This window comes from Dendrobates tinctorius, unplaced genomic scaffold, assembly GCF_039654945.1.
Source record: "Dendrobates tinctorius isolate UK_male_01 unplaced genomic scaffold, ASM3965494v1 ptg000120l, whole genome shotgun sequence".
In the NCBI taxonomy this organism is placed as follows: domain Eukaryota; kingdom Metazoa; phylum Chordata; class Amphibia; order Anura; family Dendrobatidae; genus Dendrobates; species Dendrobates tinctorius.
The window spans coordinates 19,547,894-19,573,363 of NW_027361788.1; the positions used below are offsets into that span (position 1 = coordinate 19,547,894).

General features: G+C 43.8%; 1 long non-coding RNA gene across 1 annotated transcript; it reads left to right on the forward strand.

Annotated features, from left to right (window-relative positions):
• The first annotated feature begins 2,860 nt into the window (after positions 1 to 2,860).
• On the forward strand, positions 2,861 to 24,467 carry LOC141046762 (uncharacterized). The gene is made up of 2 exons (XR_012219645.1): positions 2,861 to 3,207; positions 23,430 to 24,467. It is a non-coding gene; the product is annotated as an uncharacterized lncRNA (long non-coding RNA).
• The last annotated feature ends 1,003 nt before the right edge of the window (positions 24,468 to 25,470 follow it).

Consider the following 25,470-nt stretch of genomic DNA (forward strand, 5'->3'; position numbering starts at 1 on the left):
AACTTTTTGAATCAGGGCTACCATCCGAGAACAATTTGAAACCAAATTACAAAAACCACCAGAACATCAAGGAATCATCTCCTACATTACAAAGCTAATATAGAAAATAATCAGGTGCCTCTATTAGTCACCCACAATCCAAATCTGGAAGTGCTAAGGGGACCGGCACGGAAATTACAACCTTTACTACAAAAAGATGCCCAATTACAATCCATTGTTTCAGACCCCCCACTGCTGTGTTTTAGGCAGCCCCAATGGCGGATCTTAATAGGGGCGGATGGGGCGGTCGCCCAGGGCCCAAGGTTTTTTGGGGGCCCAGGGGCAGGGGCAGGGGCAGGGGCGGGCTGGGCCGGGTGGCAGAGAGGCAAATGCCCCCCGAACCGCTCCCCCAGCACCTGTACAGGGCCGGCCGTGCCCTGTGCTGTGACGCCGCCGGCAGCAGACAGCTGCCCGCGTCACATTCTATGAGGGGCCGGGAGCTGTGCACGGCCGTCACCTTGACGGCTGCTCAGCTCCGGCTCCCTCCGGCTGTACTTCCGGGTCAGATGTCGGGCGTGCGCGATGACGTCATCGTGCACACGCCGACATGTCCCGGAGGATGCTGAAAGCAGAGGCGCTGCTGGGGAGCGACCCGGCTGTGAGGTAAGTATGGGGAACTTTTTTTATTTTTTTTTTATTTATAAAATGAATTAAATGGGGGAGGGGGTGAGTGGGGGCTGTACACAATGAAGGGGGGGTGACTGGGGGCTGTATATGATGACGGGGGGGTGACTGGGGCCTGTATATGATGAAGGGGGGGTGACTGGGGCCTGTATATGATGAAGGGGGGTGACTGGGGGCTGTATATGATGAAGGGGGGGTGACTGGGGGCTGTATATGATGAAGGGGGGTGACTGGGGTTGTACAGGATGAAGGGGGTGAGTGGGGGCTTCACATGATGAAGGGGGGTGAGTGGGGCTGCACATGATGAAGGGGGGGTGAGTGGGGCTGCATATGATGAAGGGGGGGTGAGTGGGGCTGCACATGATGAAGTGGGGAATAAGTGGGGCTGCACATGATGAAGTGGGGGATAAGGGGGACTGCACATGATGAATTAAGGGGTAAGTGGGACTGCACATGATGAATTAAGGGGTAAGTGGGACTGCACATGGTGAATTGGGGTAAGAGGGACTGCACATGATGAATTAAGGGGTAAGTGGGACTGAACATGATGAATTGGGGGTAAGAGGGACTGCACATGATGAATTGGGGGTAAGGGGGACTGCACATGATGAATTGGGGGTAAGGGGGACTGCACATGATGAATTGGGGGTAAGGGGCACTGCACATGAAGTGGGGGTAAGGGGGACTGCACATGATGTGGGGGTAAAATTAACTGCACATGATGATGGGGGAGTGGGGCTGCACATGAAGTTGGGGGGAAGGGGACTGCACATGATGAAATGGAAGGGGGGATAAGGGGCTGCAAATGATGAAGCGGCACTGCAGATGAAGTGAGTGGGTGATAGGGGACTGCAATGGATGAAGTAAGGGGACTTCAAATTAAAGTGGGGACATTAAAGTGGATCCCCTATGGCCAGGATCACGTTGGGCGATTTTGTGCGTATTGGCCGTAGGCCTACAGCTTATGTGCAACGTCTTTTTAGGCCATGTCCACACGTGGTGGAATGGTGGCGGGTTTTCCGTATGGACCCGCAGCAAACCAAGTGCTGCGGTCCGTACGGCTGTCAATTCCCGCACGGGGACCGCAGCGCTCAGGTGGGAAGGGGGGGTACAGGGGCCCAGGTTTTATGAACAGCCCCGGGCCCATAGTCCACTTAATCCGCCACTGGGCAGCCCCCAAATCTAAGAAGCATTATTGTCAGAAGCTCCCTGTCCTCTCCAACAGCTGCAGGAACCTTTCCTTGCAATCAGAAAAAATGTAAAACCTGTCCATTTCAAATGTGCATCATGTCAATTTATTTTGCCGCTATGCCGTTATATGTAGATTTTTCACATAAAATTGCATTGGATGTGAGAAATCCTCAGGTAAAAAATGAATGTAATCTGCACATGACTTTATCAATAAAGTTTGTTAAAGCCAAATACCAGGAGGTATCACAAAAAGCATGACATACCAAGAACAGACAAAAAGCATAACGTCAAAAACGCAATAAAAATGCATGTAAAAAATACAACGAAAAAATGCAAATAACCTAATTTATATAAGTTCAGAAATGCTGGAGAAAATCTGCAACATCAAAAACTCACCAAATACTCATGTAGGAACGTAGCCTTAATGCAGGCCCGGATTACTAATCTGCAAGGCCGGGCAGATGCCCGGTAGGCTGGCGGTTCTATAATACAAAGTGGACCGCCAGTCCTTTAAAACAGGTTTGGGGAACCTCCGGCCCGCGGGCAGGTCCCCGGAATACGCAATGCTCCGGTGGCAGCCATATCCTGCCAGCTGCCGGTCGTTTTACCAAGTGCACGCAGCGTTCATTACAGAACGCTGCCTGCACATGAATGATGACATCATCAGGGTGGGCGGGGTTAGCGTCACGGCAGGAGGGGTTAGCGCCCAATGCTTCGACCATACGCTCTGTGGCATCATTCACATGTGGGTCTTCAAATATCTCTCTTTAGGAGAGTGAGAGGCACAACAAAGTAAAGCAAAATTCACTGATCGGGGTGAGGAGTGTTATAGTTTGTGGGCTGGTGGGGTTTGTGTGGCAGGACTGCTTTTCTGTCTCAGTCCTCCCCGAGCAGACCTGATACATTTCTATCAGTGGAGTATGATTATTGAATTTATTAATATCAGTCAGATGGTGTAAATGTCTATGACCCCCCTTTAGTTACCCAGGCTCCATGTTGTGTCCTGTTCCCTGTCCTGCAGTCTGATGTCTATACACAGATAATGGTGAATGTTTTCGGGACTGGTTGTTACGGGACTAGCAGACGTTATTATGTTCAGCTCCTTCTGTTTGTGCCACTGTATCCCTTTCTGTATTGTGTGCTCCGTGTTAATCTCTTTTATCCGCTCATGTCACTAATCCTTTCACCTATCCCATGATGCTGACTGACAGGACGTCTTCTCTCTTGTAGCCGGGCCTGCTTGAACCTTCTGCCGCCTTAGTGCGTGTAATGAAAACTGCCCCTACCTTGGGAATAGCTATTGAAGGAGGCGCCAGGACGCGACAACCTCTGCCTCGTATTGTAACTATACAGGTATAACCATGGCTATCACCATCTGCCACTGCTCTACTAAACAGTAAATTCACAGCAATAATCAAATTGAAAAATAAACAATTATTTCAAGTTTTATGAATTTCTAGTAATATCTGACTATGGCTGGTTTCACATTTGTGTCTGTGTTTGATCCGCATAGATCCGCATGCATCATGCGTACATACATTTAACAGGGTGTACGCAGGGACATGCGTTTGCATGCGTTCTCATGCTTTCGTGTACGCATGCGTTGTTTCACGGTGTGCGGTGGTGCGCAGCGAACACAACATGTTGCATTTTTTGAGGTGTCAAAAACCCATCAAATATGCGCATTCATGAGCATGCGGATGAGTGCGTCAAAAAATGCATTACTGTCTATGGGAATGTATGCATACGCAAGGACATGCGTACGCATGCGTTGGATACGCATGCATTATTCAAAATACATATAGAAATCCCATGAGACACGCCCATTTTTCTCTGGTGTCATATCGAACGCATGCTCGCAAACGCATGCAAAAACAAATACAAACGCATGCACACGCGGCATTTTTTCCCGTCATGTGTAAGATGATGCGCATAAAAAACGCTGCGTAAACATGCGATTGCATGCATTTGCGCATGTGGATGATATGCTGCAGACTCAAACGCTAATGTGAATCTAGCCTATGCCAAAGACAATATGGCCACCATGGGCACTCCCACAGATGTTGCAACCACATTTCTGGGATGCCTTATTAGAAAACATGTGTCTATTATTCCCTCCACGACATGCACTATATATGGCAACAGAGTTGTCCTTATCTTGACCACCATACACCGTAACAACAGCTCGCTTCTCACTGTCTGAAGTACCACACACAAGTCCCAAAGTTTGTATCCTAGAGTATAATAAGTAAATGGGGGGGTGTAGATCTCTCAGGTCCCCAAACCGTACAGTGCCTTACCACAAGCTAAAGTATGGTGCAAAAAATTGGCCGTGCACCTTGTACAGATGGCACTGTACAATGCTTTTGTGCTGTTTGGATCTGCAGCCAATATGGGGACCTTCCTTCAGTTTCAGGTGGTAGTCATCAAGGCCCTAATGTTCGGCACTCAGGAAGTTGAGGGTCCCAGTAATTCTGAAACTGATGGTGTCCAAATTGTCCCAGATCAACATTTTCCAGCAAAGGTTCCCCAAACAGCGAAGAAGGGAAGATCACAAAAAAGGTGCATAGTACGCTCATACACAAGTAAAAGCAATATTATCATTTCTATAACTGTGCCTCTAAATAATGCCTTGGAAGGTCTAGTTTAGGCACATATGGGGCTCTCCAAATGCTACATGGCGTCCAATCTCAATTCCAGCCAATTTTGCATTGAAAAGTCAAACGGCGCTCCTTCCCTTCCGAGCTCTGCCATGCGCCCAAACAGTGGTTTACCTGCATATATGGGGTATTTGCATACTCGGGAAAAATTGGCTCTCCAAATGCAACATGGTGTGCACCACAGTCTGTGCTCCAAACCATCACTCCCTCCCTTCCGAGTCCTGCTGTGCATCCAAATAGTAGTTTTCCACCACATATGGGGTATCAGTGTACTCAGGAAAAATTGCACAACAATTGTTGTGGTCTATTTTCTGCTACCCTTGAAAAAATAAAAAAATGGGTCTAAAAAATACTTTTCTGCAAAACATGTAATTTTATTTTTTTAATTTTCACAACTCAATTTTACAAATTTTGGTGAAGCACCTGGGGGTTCAAGGTGCTAACACACATCTACGTACATTCCTTGAGGGGTCTGGTTTCCAAAATGGTCACTTGTGGGGGGGTTTCCACTGTATATGCACATCAAGGGCTCTCCAAGCGCGACATGGAGTCCACTCTCGATTCCAGCTAATTTTGCGTTCACAAAAGTAGAATGGCACTCCTTCCCTTCCAAGCCCTGCCGTGCACCCAAACATTGGTTTTCCCCCACATGTGGGGTATCGACATACTCAGGAGAATTTGCACAACAAATTTTGAGGTCCATTATCTTACATTACCATTGTAAAAATAAAAAATGGGTCTAAGGTAAAATTTTTGTGAAAAGTTAAATGATCATTTTTGCCTTCCACATTTCTTCAGTTCCTGTGAAGCACCTGAAGGGTTAATAAACTTCTTAAGGCTATGTGCACACATGTGGAATTGCCGCGGAAATTCCGCAATTCCCTGCCGTGGGAAATACGCATGCAGAATTCCCACAAAAACGAGCGTTTTGCAAGCATAATTAGCTTGCAGAATGCTAGCGTTTTCCAAGAGATCTGTAGCATCGCTTGGAGAACTGATTGACAGGTTGGTCACACTTGTCAAACAGTGCTTGACAAGTGTGACCAACTTTTTACTATTGATGCTGCCTATGCAGCATCAATTGTAAAAAGATATAATGTTAAAAATAATTTAAAAAATTAATAATCATGATATTCTCACCTTCCGGCGGCCCCTGCAGCCTTCACGATCCTCGCGATGTTCCCAGCAACTCCTGTTAACAGTTGTCACGATCCCGCAGTTGACACTGGTATGTCACGGACGGTGGGTTGTGACGCACTGCCGACACATGGCTATCACAGGCACAGGGGGGCTTATCTTAGTTATCCCACCGCTGGCACCATGTGATAAAAACAGCAAGCTAGTCTTGCCCTAATAATTTATCGCAGGGGGTTATTTTGGATGTCCCACCACTGCTAACAATCTTCCACGAACTGCGGGGATTTATGTATATCCCACTTTTTCAGTTCCACTTTGGAACTCGCAGCTCTCCGGCGCCCCTTACCCAAAGGTCAGTCAAGGAAATTCACCAGGGATAATGCGTCGCCGGACGGCTGCTTCATTGAGGTCTGGCCACCCGGCACGCTGCAGTGAGGGAATTATAAAACGATCTGGCCGCAGCCACCCCAATTTAGCTTATAAAACCACTTCTGTCACTCTCAGCAGTGCCCAGGGCCCAGACCACACGTTGCCGCCACCAGCTTCAGATTTCTCTGCTTAAGTTATAAACTTAATAGAGGGGTTCAAAGCTAACCCAATTCAGTAGCATAATTATCTTAAAGGCACGTGTACGTTCGTTCTTAGAGCATGAAGACAGATTAATAAATTTTATAATTTATTCCCCAAAAGGGGGCAGTGATTACACAGATAAAAGATGTTACAAAGTTGAGTCAGTAGGTATGTACAATGCAAATATAAAATAAATGGCATTAACAAAGAAAATCAACACTTACATTTGCTTAAAGGTCTTTAGGCTAGCCATGTGGGGAGGAGGTGGGGCCACACGTCACCCTGCATCTGGAGTCCTTTAGGCATGAAAACCTCCAGATCAAATGACCAACCCCAGGGAGGGAATGCCTTATAGCTCTGGGTCCGTGACATCACGAAAGGGGAGGTCTAGGGATGTTCCTCCCCCTGCTCTAGGAGTTACAATTCTGACTACAAAACTTATAATGACTATATCTCACAGAGGGTACCTCGTATAAACACACACATGGTATCATTTTCCTTAGTTTATCGCAGACAATAATTAAAGACCAAACATGCAGTAATTATGTCACACCGTTTAGGAGAAATCCAGTTCTCGGTTTCTTGGGGTGCTAGAACCATGCCAATTATGGTCCAGAATACCGGGTCGATGCATTTTGCAGAAATGTAATTTTCATATCTCTGCCATGTACGAGGTGCGCGCTATGGCTTCTTTTAATATTTCCCATACCTGAATTGGCCGCATGGCAGGGAACAAAAGTAATCCTTTTCCTGGCTGTGCAGGGAGAGGGGAAGGGGGAGAGAGAGAGTTGGCACAGGAAATGTCTGGTGTAGGGATACAAGCAGGCAGAGGAGACACACACAGCTGCTAAGGGGGGGAGGGGGGTCACATCTGCAGCATGTGATAAGAAGTATAATCTGTAGTGTAACAATGGGAGATTCTGGAATGTTCCAGCGAGGTCATATTTTACTTATCATTACACCAGCGATGCCTTGCAACAATAACCCCAGATGATGTAGCATCACGTGAGACCGCTACGTCATCAAAGGTCGTTGTCGCAAGGCATCACTGGGAACGGGGCTTGCCGGGAGCGTCGCTGAGGCCTGGGAAGGCTGCGGGGGCCACCGGAAGGTGAGAATATCACAGTTTTTTATTTTAATTCTTTTTTTAAGAGGAATATTGTACCCAGGGCCTGGAGGAGAGTCTTCTCTCCTCCAGACCCTCAGTACCATCCACACTTTCCTATGTGTGCGGAATCCCCGCGATTCCACAAAAATGAGCATGCTGCGGATTTTTCCGCGATGCGATTCCGCCTCGGAAAAATACGCAGCATTAGCACAGCATGTGCGGAATGCCATTGAATTCAATGGGTTGCGGATTTTTAGCGTTTTCGCGGCAAAAACGCTAAAAATCCGCAACGTGTGCACATAGCTTAAATGTGGTTTGGAGCACTTTGAGGGGTGCAGTTTTTAGAATGGTGTCACTTTTGTTTATTTTCTGTCATGTAGACCCCTCAAAGTCATTTCAAAGATAATGTGGTCCCTAAAAAAATGGTTTTGTTGTAAAAAAGAGAAATCTCTGGTCAATTTTTTACGCTTATAACTTCCTATAGTCCAGTGAAAATACGGTTTGACCCGGAACAAATTCCAAGAAAGCGTTTTATGATTTTTTTTATTACTATTATATGTGGGAACAACATATTAAAAGTTTTCCAAAAATTGATCACCACAAAGGTCCTAACTATGATGTCATAAGACGATGACAGCCATCGCACTAAAAATAACGAATATTTCCCTATTTCAAAGCTGTAGCTTTAGGTTACAGAAGAGTTTGCATTTTGTATACTATATATTTTCATATAACAATTTTTATACAAAGTTTTATATTAACTACATGGACAGGCGAGGTCATGACGTCATCAATAACGTCATGACATATATGTACATTTCTAGAAATTATAGAATTAATACACAGTGCATTTTAAGACCTACTTCATCACTGAATAAGCATGTCAGGTCAATAGTCACTATTTTCATCATCAGACACTGCTTCCTCACTCATATTGTCACAATGTCCTTCTTGACATGGTCCGCATACCCGTGAACAGGTAAGTCCGTGTCTTTTGCAAGTGCACCGAAGTGTACTACAACCACGAGAACAATTGCAGTTAATTATTTTCAGAAGTGTTTCTGGTGCGAGTGAAGTATCCATCATCACTGGAACTAGACTGTTGTTCTGCAATTCCCATCCCCATTCAGTAGTGTCCATGGCCTCACCATTGTCCATCCAATGCATCACTTGGAGGTAACTCCAAAGGGCATGATACTTCGTTGCAGAGGAGGTCGGTGGCAGTCGTTCAGGTGTAACAAAGATTTTGGCTGAACCAACTTTTTTGCAGACAGTAGAATACCTCATTGCAGACAGATTGTCTCCAGGTTTGCCCCCGAACAATGCCACCATCGCTTTACACCCACCGTCTTCAATCTTAGCTCTGGTTTTGTTAGGTGTGGAAAAGATTTTAGCACAGCTATTTAAGACCGAGTCTCCCTTCAAAACCTTGTGTAGACCGACTTTTTTTCCGATTCCAAAAACCGCGGAAGTGGTATCGCAACCCGTGAATGCATGAAGGAACAGAAGACTGCTGCAGACATGGTTTCCCAGGAACTTCTTCATAACCTTAATGTCGTATACTGTTGCAGAACTCCCTTTATCCGAGTAGAAATAAAGCTTGTTGCCATCGCTGGTTGACGCGTGATGAAGTAACAACACCAAAAGATCTGTATCTTCGCCAGTGAGACTAGTACTTTTGTTGGATGACATTGACACTGCTGCCTTAACAATCTCCACATCTGCATCCCCCTCTGATTGTATTACGTGGCAACCTCTGTCATTCATGCGCTGGGAAATGAGATTGATAAGAGACTGTTTGTTCTCCACATTCTAAAGGAAGTCCTCCTTTTTCCAGACAAATTTCGTTCCTTCAGCAATGTTCACTTTGCTACTTGTTCGTTTTTTGCGCCGTCGCTGATGGGTAATGTCCTTAGTGTTTGGTCCTCCAATGTAACCATCAAATACTATCGTAGCCTTACCATAGTGCTTTAGTGTGAAAGATGCATAGTCTTCAGCGATTGAACAATATGTCTTTCCTTCTGACCACTTCAGTCGATGGAGAAGAGAACCTCCGTCAAGAACATAATGTTCCACTTCTGGTACATCCTTGAGTACTGCGTCATCTGAACTCTGTTCTTTTATAGCAGCCATCAGTTGTGCTTTGTTTGGTTTGCGTAAGAGATGTTTTGCCTCAAAGAGGGATGGTGGGTATGGTGAAAGTTCATAGGCCATCACCTCATCAAGGGAAAGATCAGCAGTTTCGAGACACCACAAGAAACCTTTGGAACAAAAGAGCGGGGTCTATTGTTTTGTCCTTAGCAACATCAATAGCCTCACTGGATGCCAGGGTCTTGGCTTTCATTGACCGCTTGAACTTAACTGAAAACAGTGATTGACCCTCCATTGTTGCCACTCTTTCTCTGCCAATGGTGAACAGGTTATGGACATTCACATCCTTATTTGCATTGACATCGGTGATAATGTTGTGAAGAGACACTTCATCAGAAAAGGTGAAAAGGTCTCGAGTTTATCTGCAATTTTCTCCAGGTCTTCACGATCTCTTCTCGTCCTTGACGTTCTTGCCTCCTTGTGTTGTTCACTGGTGACAAAGCTCTGGCGAGTGAAACCCTGCATTGCATCACTATAGGAAGAGGACACTGGCACAGAGTCCACAAGGCCCTCTGATGTTCGAACATTCCACGTACTCTGGTGAGTCCTTCAGTTTTTAGGGAGCGCATCAGAGCTTGCTCGATGACTAGGTCGCAACCCAGGCCTGCCCAGTACTGATCAGTCCACCTTACAACATGCAAGCCATTCATAAATCTATGGAAGACTGATGGCATATCATCTTCCAGAGTGGTCATAGACTGGAGGTAAAGGTAGGCGGCCTTCACATAGTTCCCATGCCCAGCAGCTGCAAGAATGGGCAAACATTCGGCTACAGCATGAAGGTGCATCAGCCAGGATCCTGTACGATCGGCCTCGATAAGCTCCCTTGCAATTCCGACCATCTGTTGGTAATTCAGCCATAGTTTACTGGTGCGAGAGTGAGCGGATAATCCATTTCTTTTGGTGGACAAGAGGTGGACAATTTCACTAAGGCAGGTAGAAGTGATGACCGAATTCAAGTCACTCTCCCCGTCAGTGTCCGAGCATACAACTGCTCAAGTTCTTGCAATAGGTCTGCAAAACCGGGATGGTCGCAAAGTACTTTGTCTGCAGCTTGCTGAGTAAGACACTGATCAAGGAGGAGATGGCCACGAACTGCACGCTGAACTGCCTTTCCAGTCATGATGTGTTGCACAGCATTGTCACCGTAAATTGTTCCCAAGATCTCTTTGATTCCACTCCCATCCATCAACGTTCCTATGGCACCCATAAGATTCATCAATGTGTGGAAGCTCCCGAGCATCAGGACAACATCTCGAACCGGGATGTCTTCAGGCACCTCGTGTTTGATTTCTGACACTTTCCAGTAGAGTGGCTGATCAAATATAACAACTGCAGTGGATCGGTGTTTATCAGCAAGGTTGCACAGATACTCAAGAGTAAAGAAGATGCATGACTTGTCTCCGGAATACATGTCAATGAGGGGCAGGAAGATTACCGAAGACGACCCTGGATGATCACAGTCTTCCATTCCAGCTCGGTGCAGGCTGTTTGAAGCGTAAAGACATCTCCCACAATACAGCAACACGATGGTCAATGGCGTCGAGAAATGGCAAGGGCTTGAATTTTATGTTTCGGCGAGTGTGTTTTGCGAAACGGCATTCCCTTACATCAACTCTGCTTTGTTCAACTATCTCCAAGTCTGCAGTCTTCCGTCTGAGAACAGTGCGACTGACCTTCCTTCCTGGAGTCACAGTGGCTACCATCCCCATGCCGTGGAAAGTCCCCTTCCCATCTAACGTGATGATATTATGATCGACGTTGTCCGCAGCGAACAGCAGTGCCGTATCCAGTCTGTCTATGGTACCACTGAGTACATCCTGGCCAACAGAAGTGGCAGCGTTTTTCCTCGAATCGCTGAACTTCCGAATATGATGAACAATATCCCATGGATGAGAGACTGTCTACAAGAAATCGAGACCTGAAATGATGATGGAGCTGGACTGCTAACCCAAGCTGCAATGGAGCTACTACAGTCCTGGGACGTACAGCCTGAACAACTGATTGTCCAATGCTTGTGACCTTCCTGTGAATGTCCTTTCCAACGAAGAGGGTTTGAAGCAAGCAAAGCAAACTCAGGGGGAGATAATCTAAGGCAGACTGACATTCAAGCGAAGAAGTCTTCGGATATTCATCGGTTGAAGATGGGATCTTAGACTTGATATCGCTCTTGATTAGTTTGGCCGCAGTCTCTATGATGGCTCTCTTCTGGGCTTCTTCATCCGTTTCCTGACTACGGAAATAGTCCCTCAAGATTATTCTGGTCTTTTCACGGAACGTTACAATGTTAGGCAACCCTTCACTCTCTGCTATGAATAGCGAATTGCCATACCTCTCCTCCAGCCTATATCTCAGCCTTTTATTACTATAGGCAGCACTGTCTCCTTCTACAAGATACTCCGTCATTTTCTTTGCAAGATCTGTGACAGTCAGTTGCTCTTCATCGAAATGCACACATTCTCAAGAACGCTTGCTCTTGGTCCATGTTCATTGGCCTCCCTACCTTCCGCGGTTTCTTTGAAGTAGATCCACCACCATGACGCATAGGAATTTCGTAATTTATCCGAAAGTTAATGTCACATGGACGATGATAGAGACAGTCTGCAGCATGTAAGTCCTTCCCAAAGTACGCGATTCTCCCATGAATGGTGATTGCCCAGTCATCATTACGCTGTTTGCAATGTGACAAGATGGACCTTACAAATCCATCCGTTTTAACAAAGCTATAGTCATCGAAATCACTACAAGATCTTGTCTTCACCACTTCATGTCCACAGAACAAACACTGCGTCGTGCTATCATAGGATCCAGTAGACACCCGTGTACCTCTCTTGGCAGGTGAACGACGAACGGAAGTAGCTTTCTTATGCAAGTCTATTTGCTTCTTGTTTATGTAGTTCATACGACATCTCTTGTGCACCACTGCTCCAGCAGCTACCACAGTGCTAACGCCCCTCTCACTACTGGCTTTATTGATCCCTTCACCTCCTTTCGCACAAATCACCACTCTTTCTCCGTCATCTTCTACTTCATGGCTGCATAAGGGGCAAGTTTCTTGACTTTCCATCATTCTCAGCTCTGTAAAAGAAGATAAATAAATCGCTAAATAATAAATATAATAATAGTAGTAATTGTAAAAGAAATATGACAGACACTGAAAGGCGAGTCGCATTTAACATTTTACAGCTTTGGCGGCCATATTCTTTGACGTCACATTTGGACCCTTTGTGGTAACCCTATCTCGGTAAACTTTTAGTATGTTTTTCCCTACATGTAATAATACCAAAGAAACAATAAAACGATTTCTTGGAATTTGTTCAGGGTAAAGGATTTTTTTTTCATATTTTGACTGGACTACTAACAAAAAAAATTTGTTTCAAAAATTGTTTGGCTGTAAAATAGATATGTGGGAAATTTTATTTATTAACATTTTGTGTGACATAACTCTCTGATTTAACCCCTTACCTACAAATGACGTAATATTCCGTCCATGTGACCATGGACCTAATTACCATGGACGGAATATTACGTCATCGCGATCAGCGGCGCCCACGTGGTGAGCGCCGCTGATCGCGGCCGAGTGTCAGCTAATTATCATAGCTGACACCCGGCACAATGTGTCAGTGGCGGTCACGGACCGCCCCCGACACGTTAACCCCTTGCAAACCGCGATCAAACATGATCGCGGTGTACCGGGAGTTAAAGGGAAGCATCGGCAGGGAGGGGGATCCCTCCTTGCTTCCCTGAGCCCCCCAGGGCAGCGCAATGTGCAGCGCTGCTGCGGGGGACTCCTTTCCTGCAGGTCCCCGGATCCAATATGGCGACGAGGACCTCCGGGGGCCTGCAGGAAGCTGGCTTCCTCAGTGCCTGCAAAACGCAGGCATGAGGAAGCCTGTGCAGTGCCTGTGACAGATCGCTGATCTGTCACAGTGATCTGTGATGTGACAGATCAGCGATCTGTCACAGGACAGTGATGTCCCCCCTGGGACATTGTAATAAAGTAAAAAAAAAATTAAAAAAAAGTGTAAGAATAATTTTAAAAAAATCGCCAACTAAATTAAAAAAAAAAAAAAATATTCCCAAATAAATTCATTTTTTGGAAATAAAAAAAAAACCAAACAATAAAAGTACACATATTTGGTATCGCCGCGTCCGTAACGACCCGCCCTATAAAACTGTCCCAATAGTTAACCCCTTAAGCGAACCCCTTAAAAAATAAAAATAAAAAACGAAGCAAAAAATAATTATTTATTATCATACTGCCGAACAAAAAGTGCAATAACGCGCGATGAAAAAGATGCATATAAATATCCATGGTACCGCTGAAAACGTCATCTTGTCCCGCAAAAAACGAGCCACCATGCAGCATCATCAGCGAAAAAATAAAAAAGTTATAGCTCGCAGAATAAAGTGATGCAAAAATAATTATTTTTTATATAAAATTGTTTTCATTGCATAAAAGAGCCAAAACATAAAAAAACACCTAAATGAGGTATCGCTGTAACCATACTGACCCGCAGAATAAAACCGCCTGATAAATTTTACCGCACCCGGAACGGCGTAAACGCACCACCCAAAAGAAATTCATGAAACGCTGGTTTTTGTAAATTCTGCGTCCCAAAAAACGAAATAAAAAGCGATCAAAAAATGTCACATGCCCGAACATGATACCAATAAAAGCGTCAACTTGTCCCGCAAAAAATAAGACCTCACATGACTCGGTGGGTCAAAATATGGAAAAATTATAGCTCTCAATATGTGGTGATGCAAAAACTATCTTTACAATAAAAAGCGTCTTTTAGCGTGCGACAGCTGTCAAACATAAAAACCGCCATAAATAGTAAATCAAACCCCCCGTTATCACCCCCTTAGTTAGGGAAAAATAATAAAATTAAAAAAATGTATTTATGTCCATTTTCCCATTAGGGTTAGGGCTAGGGTTAGGGCTAGGGTTAGGGCTAGGGTTAGGGTTAGGGCTAGGGTTAGGGTTAGAGTTAGGGCTAGGGTTAGGGTTAGGGCTAGGGCTAGGGTTAGGGTTAGAATTGGGGGTTTCCACTATTTGCGCACATCAGGTGCTCTCCAAACGCAACATGGCATCTGATCTCAATTCCAGCCAATTCTGCGTTGAAAAAGTCAAATGGTGCTCCTTCCCTTCCAAGCTCTGCCATGCACCCAAACAGTGTTTTACCCCCTCATATGGGGTATCAGCCTACTCAGGACAATTTGCAAAACAACTTTTGGGGTCCTATTTCTCCTGTTGCCCTTAGGAAAATAAAAATTTTGGGGCAAAAATATCATTTTTGTGGAAAAAAATTTTTTTGTTATTTTCACACCTGGGCGTTATAAACTTCTGTGAAGCACTTGGGGGTTCAAAGTTCTCACCACACATCTAGATAAGTTCCTTTGGGGGTCTAGTTTCCAAAATGGGGTCATTTGTGGGGGGTTTCCACTGTTTTGGTACATCAGGGGCTTTCCAAACGTGACATGGTGTCTGATATCAATTCCAGCCAAAAAAGTCAAATGGCGCTGCTTGCCTTCCGAGCGCTGCCATGTGCCCAAATAGTCATTTACACCCACATATGGGGTATCAGCATACTCAGGACAAATTGCACAATAACTTTTAGGGTCCTGTTACCCTTGGGAAAATAAAAATTGGGGGTGAAAAGATCATTTTGTGGAAAAAATATGATTTTTTAATTGTACCGCTGTACATTATAAACTTCTGTGAAGCCCTTGTGGGTTCAAAGTTCTCACCACATATCTAGATAAGTTCCTTAGGGGGTCTAGTTTCAAAAATGGGGTCACTTGTGGGGGGTTTCCACTGTTTAGGTACATCAGGGGCTCTCCAAACGCGACATGGCGTCCGATCAGAATTCCAGCCAATTTTGCATTGAAAAAAGTCAAACGGCGCTCCTTCCCTTCTGAGCTCTGCCATGCGCCGAAACAGTGGTTCCCCCCACATATCAGGTATCAGCGTGCTCAGGACAAATTGCACAATAACTTTTGCAGTCCAATTTCTCCTGTTACACTTGGTAAAATAAAAAAAATTGAACCTGAAGTAATTTTTTTTGTGAAAAAAAGTTAAATGTTAATTTTTTTTAAATATTCAAAAAACTCCTGTGACGCACCTGAAGGGTTAATAAACTCCTTGAATGTGTTTTTAAGCACCTTAAGGGGTGCAGTTTTTAGAATGGTGTCACTTTTGGGTATTTTCTATCATATAGACCCCTCAAAGTGGCATCAAATGTGATGTGGTCCATAAAAATAAAATGGTGTTGCAAAAATGAGAGATAGCTGGTCAACTTTTAACCCTTATATCTTACTAACAAATAAAAATTTTGGTTCCAAAATTGTGCTGATGTAAAGTAAACATGTGGCAAATGTTACTTATTAACTTTTTTGTGTGCCATATCTCTGTGATTTAAGGGCATAAAAATTCAAATTTGCAAAATTGCGGAATTTTCAAAATTTTCACCAAATTTCCGTTTTTCTCATAAATAAACGCAAGTTATATGAATGAAATTTTACCACTAACATGAAGTACAATATGTCACGAGAAAACATTGTCAGAATCACCGGGATCCACGGAAGCGTTTCAGAGTTATGACCTCATAAAGGGACAGTGGTCAGAATTGTAAAAATTGGCCCGGTAGTTAACGTGCAAACCACCCTTGGTAGTGAAGGGGTTAAGGGCATAAAAATAAAAGTTTGAAAACTGCAACATTTTCTAAATTTTTGCCAAATTTCTGATATTTTCATAAATTAACGCGTTATATCAAACAAATTTTTACCACTGTCATGAAGTACAATATGTCACAAGAAAATAGTCTCAGAATCGATGGGATCCAATGAAGAGTTGTAACATTTGGCCTGGTCAGGAAGCTGAAAACAGGCTTCAGGGTGTTTTCTTGCATAGCCTTAACCCCTTTACCCCCAAGGGTAGTTTTCATGTTAATGCCCGGGCCAATTTTTACAATTCTGACCACTGTCCCTTTATGAGGTAATAACTCTGAACGCTTCCATGGATCCCGGTGATTCTGACAATGTTTTCTCGTGACATATTGTACTTCATGATAGTGGTAAAATTTCTTTGATATGACTTGCATTTATTTGTCAAAAAAACAGATATTTGGAATTTTGCAATCTTCCATCTTTGAATTTTCATGCCCTTAACCCCTTCACGACCTTTGACGCCACGTAGGCGTCATGAAAAGTCGTGCCAGAACGACCCATGACGCCTATGTGGCGTCATGACTTTAAAGTCCCCCTGCGGGTCGGGTGACCGGGGTCACTGAAAGGTCACCCAACCCGCAGATACAGGGGGCTTTGTTCTTCGACACAGGGGGCGTGGCTTTGCCCCCACGTGGCTGTTAAAAGTGAAACAGCCAATCAGAGCGATAGTAATATTTCATCAATGAAAATTGATGAAATATTACAATCCAGCCATGGCCGATGCTGCTGTAGCATCGGACATGGCTGAAGACACCGATTCCACACCCCCACAGGCGATCGCCCCCCCCCGCAACTGAATGACAGCGGCGATCTGCCGCCGCTGTCATCATCTGCCCCCCTCCCATTCCCTCTGCTCCACGCCAGCTTCCGATAACCCCCTCACCCCATCTCACCTCCCCCGACACCTTCTAAGTTCCCCTGTCGCTCCCGGTGTCCGGCGGTTCCGGTTCATGGGCGCCGCCATCTTGAAAATGGCGGGCGCATGCGCAGTGCGCCCGCCCGAATCTGCCGGCTGCAGATTCCATTCTTTCATTTTGATCACTCTCACAGTGATCAAAATGAAAGAAAAAGTAAATAACCCCCCCCCGATTATCACCCCCATAGGTAGGCACAACTAATAAAGTAAAGAAAATATTTTTATTTTTCCATTAGGGTTAGGGTTGAAATGAGGGTTAGGGTTAGGGTTGAAAAGAGGGTTAGGGTTAGGGTTGGAAAGAGGGTTAGGGTTGGAAAGAGGGTTAGGGTTAGGGTTGGAAAGAGGGTTAGGGTTGGAAAGAGGGTTAGGGTTAGGGTTGGAAAGAGGGTTAGGGTTGGAAAGAGGGTTAGGGTTAGGGTTGGAAAGAGGGTTAGGGTTAGGATTGGAAAGAGGGTTAGGGTTGGAAAGAGGGTTAGGGTAGGAAAGAGGGTTAGGGTTGGAAAGAGGGTTAGGGTTGAATTAGGGTTAGGGTTGGAATTAGGGTTAGGGTTGGAATTAGGGTTAGAATTAGGGTTAGGGTTGGAATTAGGGTTAGCGTTGGAATTAGGGTTAGGCTTGTGGTTAGGGATGTGTTAGGGTTAGGGCTGTGGTTAGGGGTGTGTTGGGGTTAGGGTTGGCGTTAGAATTGAGGGGTTTCCACTGTTTAGGCACATCAGGGGGTTTCCAAATGCGACATGGTGCAACCATTGATTCCAGCCAATTTTGCGTTCAAAAAGTCAAACGGTGCACCCTCCCTTCCAAGCCCTGACATGTGCCTAAACAGTGGTTTACCCCAACATATGGGGTATCAGCGTACTCAGGAAAAATTGCACAACAACTTTTGGGGACTAATTTCCCGTGTTACCCTTGGGAAAATAAAAAATTGGGGGCTAAAAAATTATTTTTGTGGAAAAAAATGATTTTTTCATTTTCACGTCTCTGCATTATAAACTTCTGTGAAGCACTTGGGGGTTCAAAGTGCTCACAACACATCTTACATACGTTCCTTGGAAGGTCTAGTTTCCAAAATGGGGTCACTTGTGGGGGGTTTCCACTGTTTAGGCACATCAGGGGCTCTGCAAACGTAATTACGACCGCAGACTATTCCATCAAAGTCTGCATTTCAAAACGTCACTACTTCCATTCCAAGCCCTGACGTGTGCCCAAACAATGGTTCCCCCCCACATATGGGGTACCAGCGTACTCAGGACAAACTGGACAACAACTTTTGGGGTCCAATTTCTCCTGTTACTCTTGTGAAAATAAAAAATTGAGAGCTAAAAAATCATTTTTTGAGGAAAAAAAATTATTTTTTATTTTCATGGCTCTGCGTTATAATCTTCTGTGAAGCACTTGGGGGTTCAGTGTGCTCACTACACATCTAGGCAACTTCCTTATGGGGTATAGTTTCCAAAATGGGGTCACTTGTGGGGGGTTTCAACAGTTTAGGTACATCAAGGGCTCTGCAAATGTAACATGACGCCCGCAGACCATGCCATCAAAGTCAGCATTTCAAAATGTCACTACTTCCCTTCCGAGCCCTGACGTGTGCCCAAACAGTGGTTCCCCCCACATATGGGGTACCAGCGTACTCAGGACAAACTGTACAACAACTTTTGGGGTCCAATTCATCCTGTTACTGTTGTGAAAAAAAATTGCGGGCTAAAAATCTTTTTTTTTTTGAGGAAAAAAAAAGATTTTTTATTTTCACGGCTCTGCGTTATAAACTTCTGTGAAGCACTTGGGGGTTCAAGGTGCTCACCACACATCTAGATAAGTTCCTTGGGGGGTCTAGTTTCCAAAATGAGGTCACATGCCGGGGGTTTCTACTGCTTAGGCACACAGGGGCTCTGCAAATGTAACATGACACCCTCAGGCCATGCCATCAAAGTCAGCATTTCAAAATGTCACTACCTCCCTGCTGAGCCCCGACGTATGCCCAAACAGTCGTCCCCCCCCACATATGGGGTACCAGTGTACTCAGGACTAACTGTACAACAACTTTTGGGGTCCAATTTATCATGGTACCCCTGTGAAAATAAAAAATTGCGGACTAAAAATATTTTTTTAAGAAAAAAAAATATTTTTTATTTTCACGGCTCTGCGTTATAAACTTCTGTGAAGCACCTGGGGGTTCAAAGTGCTCACTATGCATCTAGATAAGTTCCTTAGGGGGTCTAGTTTCCATACTGGGGTCATTTGTGGGGGAGCTCCAAAGTTTAGGCACACAGGGGCTCTCCAAACACGACATGGTGTCCGCTAACGATTGGAGCTAATTTTCATTTCAAAAAGTCAAATGGCACTCCTTCCCTTCTGAGCCCTGCCGTGCGCCCAAACAGTGGTTCCCCCCCACATATGGGGTACCAGCGTACTCAGGACAAACTGGACAACAACTTTTGTGGTCCAATTTCTCCTGTTACCCTTGTGAAAATAAAAAATAGCGTGCTAAAAAATCTTTTTTGAGGAAAAAAAATGATTTTTTATTTTCACTGCTCTACGTTATAAACTTTTGTGAAGCACTTGGGGGTTCAAAGTGCTCCCCACACATCTAGATAAGTTCCTTAAGGGGTCTAGTTTCCAAAATGGTGTCACTTGTGGGGGAGCTCCAATGTTTAGGTACACAGGGGTTCTCCAAACGCGACATGGTGTCCGATAATGATTGGAGCGAATTTTCCATTCAAAAAGTCAAATAGCGCTCCTTCAATAACGGACCCTGCCGTGCGCCCAAAGAGTGGTTTATGACCACATATAAGGTATCTGTGCACTCAGGAGAAATTGCCCAACACATTTTAGGATCCATTTTATCCTGTTGCCCATGTGAAAATGAAAAAATTGAGACCAAAAGAAAATTTTTGTGAAAAAAAAATACTTTTATTTTTACCGATCAATTTGTGAAGCACCTGGGGGGTTCAAACTGATCACTATGCATGTAGATAAGTTCCTTGGGGGGTCTAGTTTCCAAAATGGGGTCACTTGTGGGGAAGCTCCAGTGCTTAGGCGCACAGCGACTCTCCAAACGCGACATGGCAAGCGCTAAATATTCCAGCATATTTTCCATTCAAAAAGTCTAATGTGCTCCTTCCCTTCCGAGCCCTGCCGTGCGCCCAAACAGTGGTTTATGACCACATATGAGGTATCAGTGTACTCAGGAGAAATTGCCCAACAAATTTTAGGATCCATTTTATCCTGTAGCCCATGTGAAAATGAAAAAAATTAATGATAAAAGAAAATTTGTGGTGCAAAAAATAAAATGTCCATTTTTTCCTTCCACGTTGCTTTAGTTCCTGTGAAGCACCTGAAGGGTTAATAATCTCCTAGAATGTAGTTTTGAGTAGCTTGAGGGGTGCAGTTTTTAGAATGTTGTCACTTTTGGGTATTTTCTGCCATATAGACCCCTCAAAGTGACTTCAAATGTGAGGTGGTCCCTAAAAAAAATGGTTTTGTAAATATTGTTGTAAAAATGAGAAATCGCTGGTCAACTTTTAACCCTTATAACTTCCTAACAAAAAAAAAAATTGTTTCCAAAATTGTGCTGATGTAAAGTAGACATGTGGGAAATGTTATTTAGTAACTATTTTGTGTCACATCACTCTCTGGTTTAACAGAATAAAAATTCAAAATTTGAAAATTGCGAAATTTTCAAAATTTTCGCCAAATTTCTGTTTTTTTTCACAAATAAACGCAAAAATTATCGACCTAAGTTTACCACTAACATGAAGCCCAATATGTCACGAAAAAACAATCTAAGAATCGCTAAGATGCGTTGAAGTGTTCCAGAGTTATTACCTCATAAAGGGACACTGGTCAGAATTGCAAAAAATGGCCAGGTCATTAAGGTCAAAATACGCTGGGTCATGAAGGGGTTAAATCACAAAGATATGTCACACAAAATTAACATTTCCAACATGTCTACTTTACATCAGCACAGTTTTGGAACCAAATTTTTTACTTGTTAGGAAGTTATAAGGGTTAAAACCTGACCAGCGATTTCTCATTTTTACAACACCATTTTTTTTAGAGACCACGTCACATTTGAAGTCACTTTGAGGGGTCAATATGATAGAAAATACCCAAAAGTGACACCATTCTAAAAAATGCACCCAAGAAGGTGCTCAAACCACATTCAAGAAGTTTATTAACCCTTCAGGTGCTTCACAGGAATTTTTGGAATGTTTACATAAAATGAACATTTAACTTTTTTTCGCAAACAATTTACTTCAGATCCAATTGTTTTTATTTTACCAAGGGTAACAGGAGAAATTGGACCCCAAAAGTTGTTGTGCAATTTGTCCTGAGTACACTGATACCCCATATGTGGGGGTAAACCACTGTTTTGGAGCACGGCAGAGCTCGGAAAGGAAGGAGCGCAGTTTGACTTTTCAATGTAAAATTGGCTGATATTGAGATTGGACGCCATGCCACATTTGAAGAGCCCCTGCTGTGCCTAAATAGTGGAAACCCCCCACAAGTGACACCATTTTGGAAACTAGACCCCCTAAAGACTTTTCTAGATGTGTGGTGATCACTTTGAACCCCCAAGAGCTTCACAGAATTTTATAATGTACAGCCGCAAAAATAAAAAATCATATTTTTTTTTACAAAAATGATTATTTTCACCCCCAATTTTTTGTTTTCCCAAGGGCAACAGGAGAAATTGGACCCCAAAAGTTGTTGTCCAATTTGTCCTGAGTATGCCAATGCCCCATATGTGGGGGTAAATCACTGTTTGGGCACACAGCAGAGCTCCGAAGGGAAGGCGCACCGTTTGACTTTTTCATCGCAGAATTGGCTGGAATTGAGATGGGATGCCATGTTGCGTTTGGAGAGCCCCTGATGTGCCTAAACAGTGGAAACCCCCCAATTCCAACTCCAACCCTAATCCCCACACCCCTAACCCTGATCAGAGCCCTAACCATAACCCTAACTACAAACCTAACCCTAACACACCCCTAACCCTAATCCCAACCCTAACCCCAACTCTAGCCCCAACCCTAACTTTCCCTTTCTATTCCGATTTTTGGGAGATGTAATGAGCAAAAACCAGCAATTCATGAATTTCTTTTGGGGGGAGTTTACACCGTTCCACGTGTGGTAAAATTGATAAGGCAGTTTTATTGTTCGGGTCAGTATGATTACAGGGATACCCCATTTATATCATTTTTTATGTTTTGGCACTTTCATACAATAAAAACTATTTTATATAAAAAATAATTATTTTTCCATCACTTTATTCTGAGAGCTATAACTTTTTTCTGCCGCAGTGTAACTGTATTGGCGCGCTGTGCATGCCAATACAGTGACTGTAGAGTAGCTCTGGGTGGACCCCCTCAGAACGCGGGGCCCAGGGTGACCGCACCCTCTGCCCCACCCCGGTAGCTACACTACTGTATCAGACCTATTGACCAAATCAGGTTTTTGTGTTTGGCAAAGTTTTTTTTTTCTTATATAACAATAAGTATAACAAAATTAGAAATCTTACAATTTTCACACTGGCCACTGGGACAATTTTAGACTTGTACTTCTAGTTCATGATAGAAGACTTTCCAGCAGTCTCATTATCACCACGGGAAGAATTACATTAACAGGTAACACCTCTATACAAGGCTGACAACACAGAATCCCCCATTCACAATGGGGTATGTCACAGCTGTCACGATCTTCAAAATGATCTTTGCACACGTTCATTAAATGCTTCAATATAAAAGATAGAGTTTGAGTCAGTCTTTTGCTGCTAACAGCAAAAATGACAGTATGGCCAGTTCTCAAAGTGTCCCAGGAGCCATTTTTCAACATAACGCCTAGCAGCATATTGCTTGGGCTACTGTGAACAGCTTGTGGCCTGCAGCATCTCTGGACTTGTCTCCCATCACACACATCTATGACATCATTGGTTAGCAATTGCATAGGCCACTACCAGCAGCGGATCTTGATGATTTTCATGCCCAAATGCATTCAGTGCAAAACATTCCTCAGACAACCATTAATACCAGACAAGGCTCTAAGTGCGGGGACTTTTGCACATGGTGCTCATGCTACATACTGGTTTAATCGAGATATTTCATAAACTTTATTTCCACTTTTTCATCATTTCTTGTGATTTCCATAATTCAACAATTTTTCCTTCATGGTGTTGTAATTTCAATGTTGAGTAGTCTCAATTGTGACACGAAAAAAAAAAATTAACATAAAAACTTGATTTAATAGAAGTTTGATTTTAACTCGCCATCTTTCTTTTGCTTTCCCCCCCTTCCTTTTTTTGTAGAGAGGAGGCTCTGCTCATAACTGCAGCAAGCTTCATGTGGGCCAGGTAATCCTAGAGGTGAATGGAGTCTCCTTACAAGATAAAGAACATCGTGAGGCTGCCAGGATCATTGCTGAAGCTTTCAAGACCAAAGAAAAGAATTACATGGACTTTCTGGTCACAGAGTTCAATGTCTCACTATAGTGGCTACTTGTGATATCCAAGTAAAAGCGTGTAACCCAGCCAGGGGGCCAGTGCCACGAGAAACACGTACTACATGCTAATGTGTATACTGAGTAGCTGCCATTTGTGTGCCCTTGCTACATACGTGGTTCTGCTGTCCAACATGTGGCTTATATACTCCCGTTATACTATAAATGTGATGTCTGCTTACCGCTGGAGCAGACAGCAGTGAAGGAAAGCCTATATTGGAGATGAACGATGGATACCTACTACGTATACGATAAATAGAAAGTGGACGAGGCAGGTCTATGGAGCAAATCAACATCATGGTGGCAAGGGAAAACATGACACCTAGAAGAAAATATCTATATCACCTTTACAGATAACTTGTCTATTATTTCCTGGTATTGTGGAATTAGGGAAACACTGATCTAGCTCCTGATGATAATGAATAAGTGCCAGTTACTTGCTACTTATCAGTCACTTGTTCCTTATCATCAGGATGATGCCCAGCAGTGTCTTTACACCTTGATGCCACAACTACAGTAGTGCTGTCACTAAGAAGACGCTTTATGCAGCTATCCTATGAAACGCAAGCAAAGACAAGACATTTTAAATGGAATTGTGCTGATTCCTCTCTAGACTGATAGATAGCAGTTGGTCGGTGATAGCTTATGGCAGCATACAAATATGGCGGACGTTGTCTCCAGTGCTGCTCTGTGCCTGTTACTTATTAGCCTTTAATGGAGGAGAGTGACTCCCATCCTGCTACAGTGTGTGAGTGACGTGCACCCCACGTTGTGACCATTCATGTAATATGTATGTAATTACAGAGCTTGTCACTTTACTTTTTCAATAAACCTCATATTAGAGAAATGATGTGAGCGTGTGGCCATCGCTGAAGCTGAGCACCATATAGACAATGAAGATTACATTGTACTAATGATTTATCATTTGAGGTGAAGCAATCAGAAAGTCAACAATATCGCATCTTCCATAATAGAAAATATCGCCACACATGAACTCACTGGCTTATATATATATATACACACATACAAACAAGGAGGCAAAATATGCCATTTTTCTACTTAAAGGCAATCTGTCAGCAAGTTTTTACTCTGTAATCTGAGACCAGCATAATGTAGAGGCAGACCGCCTGATTCCAGCGATGTGTCACTAGGCTGCTTCTTTTAGTTTTCATCAAATCAGTGTTTTATAAGCAGATTATTACTAGAGGACTAGTTGTCTCCTGTCTTGTAGTTCCCCTGCTCTGTGTAACCCCGCCCCCCACCACTGATTGCACAGAAAACTGCCAATCTGCCAATCAGTGGTGAGGGCAGGGTTAACCAGGGCTCAGCATTCATAGTACTGCCTGATTATATCAAAATGGCGCCAAGCAGCCTATTAAGTCACACATCACAGGAATCCTGGTCTCTGTCCCTACGTAATGGTTCTTTCAGATTACATTCAGATTAACAAAACCTTGGTGAGAGATTCCCTTTACAGATTTCAGCACAAAGATACTATAGAAAGGGCTATCAGTCTTTGATAAATACATACTCTCACATCTAATAACCTGCACCCTTATATTTTTGAGAATTTTTTTTTTACATCATCTGCAATGCTATTTTTATAGATAGATATTGACTGTATGGGAGTATAATCAGTTGTGTGTATCTGACATCTGTCTTTCTGCCTGGAGTCTTTCTTTGTTACTCCGTTCTGTAAGGGCACATTGTTCTGTGCCTGGCTGCAAACCCTGTGATACACTGCCCCATCCCCGTTCTGTCCTCATCCCACCAGTACACCCCTCTCCTGCTGGAGCTAGGAGCTATCGATCTGATTGCAGGATGTTTTATCCTCCTACTCTTTATAGTTG